Source organism: Gambusia affinis, linkage group LG16 (genome assembly GCF_019740435.1).
Source record: "Gambusia affinis linkage group LG16, SWU_Gaff_1.0, whole genome shotgun sequence".
NCBI classification, from domain to species: domain Eukaryota; kingdom Metazoa; phylum Chordata; class Actinopteri; order Cyprinodontiformes; family Poeciliidae; genus Gambusia; species Gambusia affinis.
Genome location: NC_057883.1, coordinates 13,747,760 through 13,763,717, shown reverse-complemented (window position 1 = coordinate 13,763,717; position 15,958 = coordinate 13,747,760). Strand labels below are relative to the sequence as shown.

At 38.0% G+C, this 15,958-nt stretch overlaps 1 long non-coding RNA gene across 1 annotated transcript; it reads left to right on the top strand.

Moving 5' to 3' along the window:
• The first annotated feature begins 1,566 nt into the window (after positions 1 to 1,566).
• LOC122845643 lies at positions 1,567 to 3,767 on the top strand. Its single transcript, XR_006373095.1, has 3 exons — positions 1,567 to 1,625; positions 1,696 to 1,776; positions 2,396 to 3,767. It is a non-coding gene; the product is annotated as an uncharacterized LOC122845643 (long non-coding RNA).
• The last annotated feature ends 12,191 nt before the right edge of the window (positions 3,768 to 15,958 follow it).

Below are 15,958 nucleotides of genomic sequence, written 5' to 3'. Positions count from 1 at the left end.
AACACATAGCCGTGGCAGTGGAGGGCTGTTCATGCTGCCGGCAAGTGCACATGTGTGATGACGGGTGTGTGTGCACTCAGAGGTGTTAATCCTGTGTTAATCAATGACTGTTGTGCTGATGCTGATGCTGGCAGCAGTGCAGATTCTATGTTTCTCTCTCTCCTGGTATCTCTGCTGCTTGCTCTCTCTGTGCTTTGCTCTCTGTAAATAGGATGAGGGGGGAAAAAAAAGGAGTAGGAGTGAGCAAGGTGAAACTCAGACATGGAATTAAGGATGTGTTATTACTACTGGGACAAGATTCAGAGGCTGCACGCCATCACCAGCCTGCACTCGCTTGCTGGCCTCAGATTAAAAGGAATCTGTTACTGCTACTTAAATATTTTCACTCTGACTTTTATTTAATTTATTAATAAAAATCGGTTTCTGCATTTTATCCCCGTGGAGCCGTTGCAAATGATGCTGCGAAGAAAGAAATTTCTGATTAGTACTAAAGTTAAAACACGTCTCATATTTAGACCCAAGGAGAGGGCTGCCACCTTATCGTGGTGGAGCTATTCTGTCTGGGACGTTAAGCCCACATGGCTTCCTGACACATATGGGTATGAGGGGATTTGTATATTCCTCCTTGACACTGTAAAATTATAAAAATGTTCTAGGAGCTCGATGTGAAAGCAGAAAGACTAAACCAAGTAACTTTGATGTTCAAGGCCTTGTGTGGCAATGAATCCTTTATCAATGACCGATTGAACCACCTGGACTAGGATTAACTTTGGAAAACTTTAAAAAGAAAAAGAATGCCACTCTAATACCTTAACCACAGTTTTTAGAAGCTCATCCTTTTGTTCTTTGGCATGCATGTGTTTGTCTGTATGTGTGATCAACTGAAGATTCTCACATGGATCGGGATGTAAATTGACCCACCAATTTAGCACCCTTGTTAAACCTCACAAGGCAGTCATAAACTCATAAGCACTACGACATTTGCTTCAGACCAATGAGAAAAAAGAAGCACCCAGCAGCAAATCTACAAATCAGAGTATTAGATTAGAGGTGGAAGTCTTTGTCAGTACTTGATGTGATTTGATTATGAACCAGAAAGGTTTGCTGCTAATCTATTAATTACATAACATTTTGCTACTCCCCTCTGTGCACCAATATTATCCAAAAGTTCAAGATGTTTTCGATTAACAAAACAGGAGGAAAAGGCAATCACAGTTTGTTCATACGTTACAGTATATATATATATTATTGAACTGGGTTAATGATTTCAATTTTTCAATTGAAACATAGCAGGTTCATCTGATTTAGTTACTAGTTCGCAGAGTCACCATAAACTCAGTGAACTTAGATGATATGATCAGAAAGGTTTGTTGACTCACTGACTCATGATGAAGTTTTGACTTTATTCACTCTTTTTATGAGATGTAAACATCAGGATTATTTGCATCTTAGTGTGGCAGGATGAAGCCTGCCCCAGGATGGAGGACACCTGGCACCTATTTACCTCATAATGGGTGTGAGCATAAAGGGAGACTCCTACACCTGTTTTCTTTATGCCTGCATTTGGTCGCATTTCAGTAGGAAGGTCACTTGGTGAGCTTGCAATGGTTAAAGCTCTAACATCAGTAAGTAATGTTTCTCCTCCTGTATAAGATCTGCAATTTTAGTTGGTTAACTCCAGTTGTTTAAATTTAGAAACTGTCTGAAGTCTCCTGCTTGGTACTGGGGTGTGGCTGTAAATTACCCTCCCCAGTTCAGCTTGGCAACATAAAACGGGTATGTGTTTTAAATTTTTTTTTTATTGCACCCATGCAGTTCAATAGCACAAAAATGACAACTATTTACAGTACAGACCAAAAGTTTGGACACGCCTTCTAATTGAGCTCAATTAGAAGGTGTGTCCAAACTTTCATTTGTTTTAGCAAGGGGACTGCCCTCCCCCTGCTGGTAGGCCCCAGTATTGTGCACTTCCCTTCCCATTGTGTTTCTTTAAATTTTAATTATCTTTTAAAATGTAACTTCATTCCACTACGTTTTGGTGGAATGAAGTCTTCTTCTCATTGGCCACCAACATGAAGTGCCTTACTGGTTATCTATTTCCTTGGGCGCAATTCCCAAGGTGGCGTTGTTGACGACTTCTGGTTACCCTGCTTTGAGGGGCAGCGTATCAGATTCATACATTACTGCTGCCACATTAGGAATCACAAAAATCTTGACTTGACTGCTGTTCAAGAAATCAATTTATTTTCAGTTCCTTTTTTTTCCCCTGAGTTGAGAGTTTACAGTTATGTGTCCACCATAAGCAGTCTTTGCTTGTTCACTCCTTTTCTTTCAATATTTGCATCTCAACACATCAGAGAATCTATTTGATCAGTCTGACTTTTTTTTGTTTTAGAATTGCTGTCATTAAGAAGAGAAAGTGGAGAGACCCTTTCAAACTGTAAATGGAAATTAATCATGGACAAAGAAGATGGCTTTAAAGATAACAGCTTCATGCATGTCTGGAGGGGGTTGATTGGAACTACTAGATTCTGGCTATACACTGAAAAGACATGGTTTAACAACAGGAAATTATTGCATATGTTTCAAAGGAGTTCCTCTTTGTATCTAAACACGCAGAATACAAGCAACTTAATGACAATCAGTAGCTGCTCGATGTTACATTTTTAACCAATCTTACAAACATGATGAATGAGCTTAATTTAGAGCTGCAAAGAAAAGCTCAGATGGTGCTCAACACAATCAGTTAAATGAAACTTTAGCTGCAAAGACACGATCTCGAAACCTTCACTGGTTTCATGTAACAAGGTAAAGACATCTGGGGGAAATAGTTTGCGTAACTTGACAGACGTCTAGAGCAGACTGAAAAGTTGAGTCAAATTTGGACAATCTCTACTTTGCTAAATTCAATTGGTGCATTCATTACCAATTCAGTTGGGGAAAAAAAAGATGCTCAATTAATTTGTTGTGCATCAAAAATCGCAACACTGTTTCATCTGCAGTGGAGGATGAGATTTTTTATCACAGACAGCTGAAGTACAAGGCTCTGTTGACACTTTTTAGAACTTGCTGTTCAGAAATAACCAAATATGATAATATATAATTTAATTCCTCCTTGACTGCGTTATTCTGACTGACACCATTCTGTGTAATTCATAATATGAAAGTCATAATTGAAATGGTCAATTTAGAATCTAGCTCACAGCCCAAAGTAGTGTGGCTACACCTTAGTCAAAAGTGTTTAAGCTAAAAAGTGTGTACGTTGCAACTGATGGATGCAGTTTCATTGGTTAAATGACTGATGCTGTGTTTTGTAAAGTCAAACACTATTATATGTATATGTCATGTACATACATTTTTTTTTTCCTCTTTCATATTGAACTACACCTGTAAGCTAATCAGTCAAAATAGCTTCACAAAAATGTTACTAAAGCAAATCTCAACCATGTTGTTTTGTAGTAATGTCTAATTTAAACCTGATGAAATCTGGACAACAGATTGCATCAAGTGACATACGTTTTGTCATCTGTATGCACACGCCGTGTCCCCTATTGGTCCCAATAGACATGTTGATTGTGTATGCCAGCAGAGAAAATAATAACCTCAGTGAGAGAGGGGTGCCAAACAAGTATCGTATTTAAAAAAAAAAAGAAGGGTCAGAACATGAGTAGAGGAAGAAAAACAACAACACAGCATGTTTTAAAGAAATGCCGTGAGGAGAGATCTGCTATTTTCCCAGTGTGAATTAAAATGCATCCGGAAGCTATTCACAGCCCTTCCCTTTTTCTACATTTTGTCATGTTAAAGTTTTATTTCAAAGAGCATTAAACTAATCTATGTCCTAAATAAAACTACACAAAAATAATTCATTATCATTATGATAATCAGATTTTTTTTGTGTGTTTTACAATTGCTTAAAAAAATAGAATAAACATTTACTTAAGTATTCACAGTCGTTGCAAATGAAGTTGAAAACTGAGCCAAATTGTTTCCACTGATCATCCTTGTGATATCTTTACGCCTTAAATTGAGTCCACTTGTGGTAAATTCAGTTAATTGGGGTTGATTTGGAAAGGTTGCCTATATAAGGTCATACAGTTGACGGTGCAGGTCAGAGCACAAACACCGCACACAAAATCAAAAGTATTATCCATTGACCTCTGAAACAGGATCGTCTTGAGGCTCAAATCTGGGGAAGAATACAAAAATGTATCTGCTGCTTTGAAGGTCTCGGTGAACTCAGTGGCCTCCATTGTCGGCAAATGTAAGAAGTTTGGAACCATCGAGTCTCTTCATAGAGCTCAGCGAGGTTGAGAGTTCTGGGCATGGATTTGACCAAGAACCCGATGGTCACTCTGTCAGAACTCCAGCATTCTTTTGTTAACAGAGGGAAACCTTCTAGAACAGGGGTCTCAAACTCCAGGCCTCGAGGGCCACAGTCCTGCAAGTTTTAGATGTGCCTCTGCTGCAGCACACCTGAATAGAATAATTAAGGCTCTGGAGAACTGGTCTACACAAGGTGGAGGTAATTAAGCCATTTCATTCCAGTGTTTTGTACCTGTGGCACATCTAAAAACTGCAGGACTGCGGCCCTCGAGGCCTGGAGTTTGAGACCCCTGTTCTAGAAGGACAAACATCTCTCCAGCAATCCACTCATTAAGCCTATATGGTAGAGTGGCCATACCAAAACCATGGCAAACCCACCATGGTTTGCTAAAAGGCAATTAAAGGACTCTTTGAGTTTATTACTTAAGCATCAGCAAATCAAGATATTTTTCTTTTTCTGGCAGATTTGTAGTTGAAATTTTACTCATCTTTTAATCATTTATTATTACAAAAAAATACTGTGGTTTTTCTGCTGCTTTTTCAAAATATGTGAAAAATATTTTCTTAAAGATTTCACACAAAAGGACAAGCTAAACAACATACCCCTAAACTTATTATAACATAATATGGCCGTAATGAGTCTTGATCAACATTCTGCTAACATCCTGCAGCTCTAATGCATCCAGCCCAACCCACCTTTTGTTGCAGCTGATCAATTACAGAGCCATTACAGAGAATGTGCTCCACAGCTCCCAGCAGCTCTGAGCTTATACAGTGCAGGCCTCTTGCTGGTCTCACACCAAATGAACTTAGAGAACAATCTAAGGATCAATCCCATCACTTAGCCAATTAGACAATGGGGAGACAGATGCCCATTACCGTAAGAACCAGTCAATAGTCGGAGCCAGAGGCAGAGGCGGGCTGTCTGGTCCTGGGAGGGGATGGAGGGTTTGTCTACAACTAATGGAGGAGAAAAGGGGAGGAGTCAAGCAGGCGTTTTGATGGACGGCTCAGACAGGCAGCTATTGGCAGCTATTGTTGACACCGAGGGCTGAGATGTTATAAACATGACAGAGAGAGGTTTGTAGGGTTGGACAGACAGACTGTGGGATCAATGACAGAGCAGCCACTGGTTGATTATCTTCACATTACTTTGACAGGTCTCCTTTCACACTTTAGACAGTTTAAGTGGCTGGTTCAGAATAGATCGAAAAGTTGGCCAAGAATATATTTTCTTTCATAGCCTTGAATCGTTTAGATGCTTTTGTTTCACAAAGTTTCTGTCATGGCACATATCATGACTGTTTATTAGTGCGCCCATTAGTCTGAAACACTGATTCTGAAACAAAGGGCCCAGAAAGAATAATTCATAAACAATCTTCATAAACGACAATAAATGCTCCATAAAACTGCCAACTTATGAGCAAAATGTCTAATTACATCCATTAAATGGTTGATAATGACTGTTATCATATTTCTGGCTAAGTGTGGAAGGTGTTTGTATTAAATAGTCATTTTTGTTATTAAGAAGAAGAAAAAAACAGTTTGGAAAGCTCCACAGATCATTGATCAAGCTGGGCCACCAATTATTCAGTTGGTTTTTTTGTTCATTACTTCAATAACATGGCTCCGTAAAGGATCAAATGTAACGTGAGTGGCAAATGTAATGAAAGGCAGTTCATCTCTTCTTTGCAAAGGGATATAGCTAACAATATATTGTGATTTGTCCATATGGGATCAGTTAAGAACAAAGGCAATATCAAAGCCATTTACAAGACAAATTACAAAAAAAGATAATAATTTAGTCAATGTTCAACTAATAATAATAATAGTACTACTAATAATGATTGCTATTATGATAATATGTCAGATTAAAATCCTTTAATTATTTTAAAGGATTTTAGTGGAAGTGGATACCTTCCACTGAAATAATGAAAAACAAATAAATTAATGAAAATAGTAGATACTGTTTATGTCCCACCAGCCTAAATCTATAGCACTGTAACTTCAGTTGCTGTCACGTTATTGTTTGTCTATTATTTTCTTGGATGATGTATTTTTTTGACTTCACAGTGAACCATTTCATAAAATTCTGCAACTTGATTTTGTTTGTCTGGCATCTTGCGTTTGAATTTGAGAACCGTTTTTACCAAGAGAGTAAAACATTTGAACATGTTTTAGTTTTCCACCCTCAAAAGTAATGTAAGAAACATTATTAAAGAATTACCTTTATACAACTAAAAATGCCTTTTTTTTTCTTCTTTGATTTTAAAATCTTCTCACAGGGAATACAATTATTGTTGCCTTTTCTATGTTTAGAATGAAAATAACATTTTTATTATCATTTCACAAGTTACACACATCCAGAAAAATATAGTAAATTAAATTAATGTCAATTTGGTTCTTGGTTAAAGATCATCATGACGGGGAATGAAAAGAAACAAAAATACCTTCTTGAGCAGATGTTTTGCAAGAAAGTCAATCAAACCCACTTTTATTGTTCAATAGAAAGCTTTTTATGAGGACCCTCCCATTTTTAAGCTCTTCAATTTCAGTTTAGGTGAGGCAAAAGGAAAACAATATAAAAATGGTTTTATAAATGAACAGCATTGTATAAAACTTTCCTATAGAGAGTCACAGCTTACCAGGGGATATAAAATTTAAACATTATGTCAACCAGAGAAATGTGCTTAATACTTTATACTAAACTAAATGGAAATTGGTAGGCAAACTAGTGTTAAGTGCCATGCCCAAGGGTACAATGAGATGTGGAGGTGGAAAAAGCTGGAATTAAATCGATAATTTTTTTTTTGATTTCTGGACTATTACCCTTTCCAATGAGCCACAAACCCTCTCCTCTACCCAAGGAAAGTCAAGCGATTCAGAAAATAATCTAAACAGTTAAAGAGAAAGATCTGCAAATACCGAGGAGTCAGACAGAAAGCATCTCATGGGTACAAGCAAAGAGCTCTCGCTCTCTCTCTTTCAGCATTGCTTCAAAGCCTATTTCTAAACTTCTCGATAGTTTAGTTAGCACTTTTGAGACAATAGTCCAGAAAGGAAAAGAACATTATATCACAAGCTAACAATTCATGAGTGGGTGCTGCTTTTCAAGTATTTTGATAGAGGTCAAAACAGTAACCTAAAGATTTGTCCAAAATCTAATGATCATTTACATGGAGCTTTAGAACAATCTGAAATTTACAATTTGCAAGAACAATAATCACAATAGAGTCCATGAACTATCATTGCACAAATCTCCTCAACAGAAGAAAAATAAAGTGATGAGACTTTATTCTGAGTGTGGTGCTTTACTTTTGGAAGATTAAAACAATCTGGAGACTAGTCTGGACATCTGTCCAGAATTTAACTCTAGCAGAATTTAACTCTGCTTTTATCTAAAAGCAGAGTTAAATTCTTTAGAAGTTATTTTACACTCAAAGATTTAAGGAGGTATTATAATGCAAACCCACACTGAAAGAAACCTAAAAGAAAAGTTCCAGATAAAGAAACTAAAGGCCAGTTCAATCAACTGACATGAATTCAATAAAAAATAAAATGTGTGGAAGAATGATTTCAAATCACATCCGAGCAATTCATGGAGACAGTTTCTCCATGTGAATTTTTCATTACCAGCAAAGGCTTTTCTCTCCTCGTCATTCCACTTAATTGCAAATAAATGATGGAGTTCTGAGCACTGATGTCTCTGTGAGTGTTTAGTGGTTGTATTGCTACCTGTATCTAGTGTTAATTTCCTGTCAGTAGGCACACAAAACAAAGATATTTTTTGAGGAAAACTTTGTTTCCCATTTCAAGCCGAATGTTAAATCATCGACAGTTTTACACATAAGAGTTGGGCTTCACGGTAATTCAGAAATCACATTTATTGTCAAACCTCATGGTTAGAACTCAAAGTGGTATGTTTTCCTGTTTTGATGTGACATGTGCGGCAAAAAATGTTTGTTTTTTTATGCTTGACTTGTTAAGTAGCACATATAATTTATACATCTGTACATCATGTATACACGTTTATCCTTAAAGGGCTGTGAGGTAATTACAATCTGATTTTTAACTTGGTGAATAACTGCAAAAAAACACAAAAAGCTATCTCTGCTAAATAAATCTGTTTATGTGTGGGATGCAAAGCATTTATACATGTGTCAGTACTTTTCACGTCTATTATGTTCCAGATTTTAGGTACCAGATTTTGTGCTGAATAGCTGAGCTGCTTGTCGATTGTGTTACTCCACCGGTACAGCAGTGTGAAGGTGTCTCAGCCTCTGTCTCTCTCTAGCCGCAGGGTAAGATGCCCTCAGGGGTGAGAAATCCACTTGGGATTACCGTTGACATCTTCTCCTTCTCTCTGCTTCCCTCCTTGCCACCACATGACATCCAATCCTCCCACTTTTATCCTTCACAGCTCTCAGAGAGAGACTGGCAAACCACTTTGTGAGTCTGCGTGCGTGTTTGTGTGTGGCAACCAAATACAAGGTGTGCCCCTATTCTGTCTAATTCATGACAATTGTGTTGCTGCATCACCTGTATATTTGTGGGGTTACAGCACTGCTTCAGACACAGCATCACAACCACAATGATGGATAGATACTGTAATGGGCTCAACTCACAAGAGAAAATGTTCACAGAGCTGTCATATTATTTAAATAAGGCCTCGTCTAATCTACACTGGATGTAAAAAAAAAAACAACTAAACAAACGAAAAAAAAAATCATTTACTTGCAATTAAAAAATATATATATATTTTTTCCTCTATATTCTCTATCTCATAAAACACCTTTTGGATACGGTTAGAAGATGACTTACAGACCGAAAGTTGCTTTGTTTGCAGATGGATGCATTTGTCGCCTGTATCCAATATTACCAAGCAGCAGTAGGATTTATCAGCGGTGCCAGATCGTCGTATTTTGTTTTGCTCTCTCCGCTCCACCCACTCATGCCTTCTCTATATACCCAGGATCAAACTGAGGATCGCAGGGAACAGGGACTTCTGTGCTGTCACCCAACTTCTATGGAATGCCCTACCTGACACCACCACTATTAATTTACTGCTTTAAAAATGTCTAAGATGTTTATTTTAAGGGAAAAAAATTGTACAATTTCTTGGATATTAATTTCAAATTTCTTTTTAAATTTCTTTTACTCATTCTAATTGGTTGACCTGTCTCTAGCAATGACATCACAAGATAAAAAGGACACAATTAAATAAATGTGTTTTTATTAATTATTATTGTACAGTGACAACAGAATTGAATTGCAGGAAAAATGTGGCATCACAAGAAAAAAGTTCAGCGTCAACCTGAGAGATTGTCATCCAACGAATGATTTTCCCACTGATACAGAAAGCCTAAAAATAATCCACATACAGGAAATCCAATAAAACTAAACAGCCAGGAACTGAAAGCAGTCCTGTAAAAATGTTTATGTAGATCCGAAATCTGGAAAGTTTAACTTTGACCTATTTTGGTTCATAAGCAAAAGAGAATCTAGTTACAGTTCAGTTTATACATACTGGAATAAAAATGACTTAATTAAGACTGTACTCAAAACTTTGGAATTTTATGCGCAAGATGTAAAAGAAGTCAAGACATTTTACAAAAGAAAACAAGGGCACTGCTGAAGCCTATAAGAAGAAAGAAGCCGCACTCAGTTTCCAGGTGTTGACATGGCACTCCTAGTATTTATGAGTGTAACTACTGCCAGCAGGGAGCGATCTCTTTCAAAACTGGGTCTGGTTAAAAATAGTTTCACTGTGAGCCAAAACCGTCTGAATCACCTGTTTGTGATGACCGTGGAAAGAGACGCTCCTATTCTCTGCAACCTGCATTTCACAAGACTGAATCAGGACTTCTCTGTATTAATAACACTGTAGGAATAACCTCTAAAACAATGTTTACGGGATATTTTGTTTCTGTTGCATAATGTGGTTACTGCTATATATTATTGTTTATGCTATACTATATTTTATTTTATCAGGATGAACAAAATATCTCTTTTTCAAAGGAGTCCTAGCTAAGCATAAGTGTTATTTTACACATGTGAAGATTAATCCATTTTAAAACCTAAACTTTTGAGAATGTTTGTCCTGTTTAAACAGGCTTTGAGCCTGCATGTTTGTCCAGCCTGATAATGCTGCTTTAAACACCACCACTGTGTTTTATAGTGGGGATGGTGTGTTCCAGTGTTAGTTTTCTGTCACACAAACACCTTTGCATGTAGCCCAGAGTTACATTTTGGTGTCATCGGGAACAGAACACCTTCTTCCGCATTAAGTCAGAAGTTCGTAAGTAATGTTATTTACAATTAAAATCGTGACGGTGCGTGATTTCAGCGCCATGTCTGATTATCTATTCCCTCCTTTACACCAACATCACACTCTTTCTTTGTTCATGCCAGCTGCTGTGAGGAGGTTCAACCAGAGGGAGGAATGTTGGGAAACTGCTTATCAGAGCCAGGCTGAGCCGGTGTCATGGCCCATAAGGAGCAGCACGGAGCCCCACAAGTTATTACCCCTGCTACCAAGGCCCATTTTGTCTTCATCAATTCTTAAACTCATAAGACTCCCAGCCTCTCTCCTTCCCCAAATTGTACCATCTATCAAGTGTGGCACTACTCCGCTGCCTCTTGCTTCCTTTGCTCAGTTCTTCTGCTCCATGGTTTCCTCTCTTGTCGTTCTCGCTGCAGAGCGAGGCAGTGCCTCTGCAGATTGTCAAATTATCCTCAGGCGTGAGCTTTTTTTTTTTTTTGCTTTTTTTTTTATACGTGGTAATGACTACAGCGCCACGCATGTTTTCTTTCCATCTTTGCCCTTTCAATCTCTTAGCCTACAACTCTTCTTATCTCAAGAATCTGTTCCTGGCTTGATCCTCTTCTCCATCTTTCTCTATCTTTAACATCTTCCCTCCACCCTCTGTATCCCCGTCTCTCTCCTCAGTCTGTCTTTCTTTTATCTCTTCCATCTCTCTGCCGGTTTCTCGCCGCAGCCGACCGACCAGTCCTCTTTCTTCCTCCCTCAGCCCCATCGCCTTCCCTCCATCGCTCTAATTATGTGTGGAGACAAAGGCGTCTGATTCTCCCTCCTCCCACTCAGAGCTGTCAGGCCTGGTGTAGGAGAGAGTTAATTTCACACTTACTGCATGCTTTAATTAAATAGGGGTGAGGTGAAGGGATGGGAGATTGAGGGGGGGAATAAAAAAGAAAACAGGGGAAACGGTAACACAAAGGGTGGATTCTGTATGAGTTGTGAACATGAGTCATGTTTATCGTGAATGCCTACAGGTATGTGCATGCAGCCGTGAGCCAGGTGTGTATGTGTGTGTTATTTATATTTTTAGCTGTGGAGGTGTGCGCCTCAGCATGTGTAGAGTTTGCCTCTTTTTTTCTTGGGTGGATGACAGAGTTTGTGCTCCTTCAACAAAACAGCATCAGGTTGTATTTTTAGCCGAGAGCTTTAATGAGGAATCCGTTTCATCGTAATGGGAGCCTCTGGACTCATGCATACTTTGAGTACACGTGTTTATTGGAACACTTCAGAAAAAAACACAGGCTAAAAATATAGAAGTGGAATTACAGTACTCTTCTTCTGATAACCTTTGTGAAGTGAAGAAGAGACATGGATGAAGGAGTTAATACTTTTCATTGTCCCATCATTCTCATGTGGATACTTTTAAGGTGAAACTAAAAAACAGGGAAATGCTTAAACATGTTGGGCCTTACAGTATTATAGTGATCCTATACAGTCCATCCATCCATCCACTCACCTGTCCGTCCATCTGGCCACCACAGGGCATATTAATCAAAGCTTATCTGTGTTGTTGAATGGTCCAGTCAAAGTCTAGACCTAAATCTTGAGAATTTGTGGCAAGACATGATTTCATATCCTTATTTGAAATGTGTTTTAATAACCATTCTGCATTACTTTCTTGTTTTGGCAAAGGTTTTGATATTTAATAAAGAAATAAGCAGCGTTTTGATATATAAAAGTAATATGAAAGGACATTCCAAGACAACAAACAACAAAAAAAACAAAACAAATGTCACCACTGAAAAAACGTGGACAAACATGGACACCAGCTGCAGAACTACACCCCCATACATTACCTATACCACAAACCAGAGCCGGCAGATATTAGAATTAGCCCAAGGAGAAGCATGCTGATTCCAATTAGCAGTCTGTTGTTTCACACTGTGGGCGATGGAGTTTGTTATTCCAAGCATGGAGAGAGTCTGAGGAGCCACTGCTCTGCGGCTCCCACCGTGCAATCAGCCTCTATGACTCTTTCATACCCAGCAAGCACTGATTGCTACATTCATCTGGCGCCATTCGCACTCTGTGAGGTGCTGCAGAGGTACATTTGTTACGAACTGTCGCGGACACCCGTGGAACAAGGTACGAAAAAGCCTGGCATGAGGGCCGAAGTCCTGCTGTCACTGAGAGCTATATGGTCATAATGATCCTGGCATAGAAAGGGTTAGAAGCAAAAAATAAAATAAAATAATCACAGTTCCTCTGTGCAATCATAATTTAGAGTATGAGTACTAATGCTATATTATAGGCACTAATTATATGCCTTGATTAAAAGCTAGGAAATTACAATGGAGGATTCAATTGCAGGCTGATGATGGCGACACTTTGTTTTTGCTCTTTGACTTTGTACGTATGGCGGATGTGGAGAAGGATCCAGGTGCTGCAGCTGAAATAGCTTGATTTTGGACTTGTCAAAAAATTCTGTTTGGCTGGGACTGATTAATTGGAGAAGGGAAATTATTTAAACAAAGCCACACATCTTCAGGTCTCGACTGGTAGTAATTGTTGCTGTGCTTCCTAGATGTCCGTGCAGGAATGCTTCAGTATTTTATAGGGTACATAAATATATTTTAATATGTACATACTTCACTGCATCTGCTGTGGAGATCACTAGTAAAGTAAGGTCCTAAAATCTAATCGATAACAATATTAGGATGATGCTTTGTTGTTTAAGGAGGAATTACACACTGAACACAATTTTGTTATGGTCAGAAATGGATACAGCCATCAAGCGTTTTTTTTGACTCAGCTCTTATTTGAAGAATATTTTAACCATCAGAAGTCGGGGCTTAAAAATTCCCACCAGACAGTTGCGAAACATATCTAAAGATAATTTCCTTTGATTAGTTATTTGATTCTTATTTGATTAGTTATTTGTATGTTTCTCCATTAAGAAAAACATCAAACACCTGCCTGGAAATGATTATTGAAGGCTGTGCACTTGCAATGTCTTCTGTGAAGAAGCATAATTTTTTTTATGGCTTTATGCAATGAAGACTTCACCTTTCTACATCACACAAGAAAATGTGTTTTGTGTTAATTTTGTGTTTGCTCAAAAAAAAGTTGTGGTTTTTCAGGAATAACATAAACATATCAGAATACTAAGAGAAGGAAAGCAAATTTATTGAATTATAGAATAGACAATTAAATGTGTTGTTTTGCTACCACATCTCTATATTATTCTTAGGTAAAATAATTATGAGTAAAAGTAAATTAAAGCCTCTCGTTATAAATAACAAGAGGCTGAACTGGATGGAATCTCAATCTGTTGCATAAAAATTATTTTTTAAAATTCTTTTCTATGATTCTCACTATAGTCCAGTGCATCTCATGTCATTAGATTTTAAACCAAATAAGAAAGAAGAAAACATCTTTCAATCCTATGCAACCTTCAGTAATACAAAGGATTTATATTTTGGAGGAAATATGTAAATTACCGGTAGACATAGTTTAAAGTTTTAAAAGTAGTTCAATAAATTACAAAGCTAAAGTTTGTGTCTTGATTGTGTCTTCTGTTTTGTTTTTCATATTTAAATATGTCTGCCGACCTTCTCTGTCACACCTGTTTAGAGTAGTGAGGGTTGTGATGAGACAATCACAGGTAATCCGAATCTTTTGAGGACTCCAGTCTCAGTTAGTGAGAGCTGTTCTTTTCATTTTTGTACAACTTAGCTTGCTTATAATGCGCTACGTGCACTGCAAGAGCTATGGTTATTTGTATTTAACTTGAAATTATATTTATCCAATCAGCAAATAACAACAATACAAGAAAGGGGTGGATAATTGTTAGATTTAATCATGCAAAAGAGAATTTCTGTTTTTTGCCAGTGCAACTGAAGTCCATTTTCCTTTCTTCTAAATTACAAAGAGCCCTAAAATGTTATTTATGCACACAAGACGTAAAAGAATTACACTTATATTTTAAATTGTTATATTTTATGAAAACACGTAACTATTTTTTCTACAAATGTATACCACACCTTACAGTTTTCTATTTGTAAAATGATCCTACTCTGTACGTTTTTGTTTTATTTTAGATGGGCCAAAAGTGTCATGTGGGCTGCGAGAGAACAACCATCAGTGGTTGTGCTCGCCCCACCATTCTCGTTGAGTCTTTGGGTCAGAAGAATCAAATAGGTTCTGGACAGAAAGCAAGTGACAGGAAGAAAGGAAGGTAAGTACAATGCAGAATAAATGGAAGGAAAGGTAGAATGGTCTGATGGAAGTAGAGATTCAGTAATGGATAGGGAAGTGTAGAAGTGCTAAAGGCATGGAGAGAGGAGAAAATGCACTGATGGATGGAAAATGACAAGAGGATAGACTGGTGACAGGAGGAATGGTGAAATAGGATGAGTTGTTGATGCGATGGACAGGTGGTAGACGGGTTGAGTGAAGTGTTTAAGGCAGAGATGCACAAGCAGTCGATAGATAATGGAACTACAGGAGGATAAAGAGTGGGAGGTAAACAGTCATATTTAACTCTCCAACACACTAACAGTAATCTGTAAAATAAATAAAAATAGTTAGATATGTCCTTTATATAGAGATGTGTGTACTTGCCCATTTCAGATTCACAAAGCTCATGCAGGCTTTTATGCAATTTTTGTTGTCTAACGCCAAAATGTAACAAAGAATTTAGCAAGAGGAAAAAAAGAGGCCTGGATCTGACAGAACGGGAGAGTCAGAGTGGATGGAGGTTATTTCCAGAGCCTTAATGCATCCTGAACTCCACAGGACATTACCAATGTGAGTGGGTTCACCCAAATTCGGCCCCCCCAGGATGGCAAGAGCCTAGCACCCCTGGAAGACCCTACGGCTCATTGAAAGGGGTCAGAAGCAATGTGCTGTGCTCCATTTAGCAAGCTGCTGATGATGGATGAATGAATGAAGGAGAGTGGGGTGACGCTGGTGTGTTGCCTCCGTGAGCACACCGGGAACAGGGTGCCACCAGAGACTTCTTCTTGAAACTGTGAATGTGGTAATGGGTGTTAATGGGTGGTAATGGGAAGAGACACAGGTGGAGCAAAGGTGACTACACTTTTTTTAGGTCAGCATTCCCACATGTTTTGTGTTGATGTAACAGTTGTAGATAGTTGAGCATGAGGGTATGAGGAATAATGTTTCAAAGCAGCTCCGACGTCTGATTTTGGGTAGTACTTACCTCTTCATACTGAAGATAAACGTAGAGAAAGAAAATCTTGTACAATTAAAATAAAATGCACTGAACACAATGAGACATGTTTTTTTTTCTGTTGTATTTGAAATAGCTTATTTTGAAAACAGAGTCTCTTGTCATTTGAGTAAGGTTAG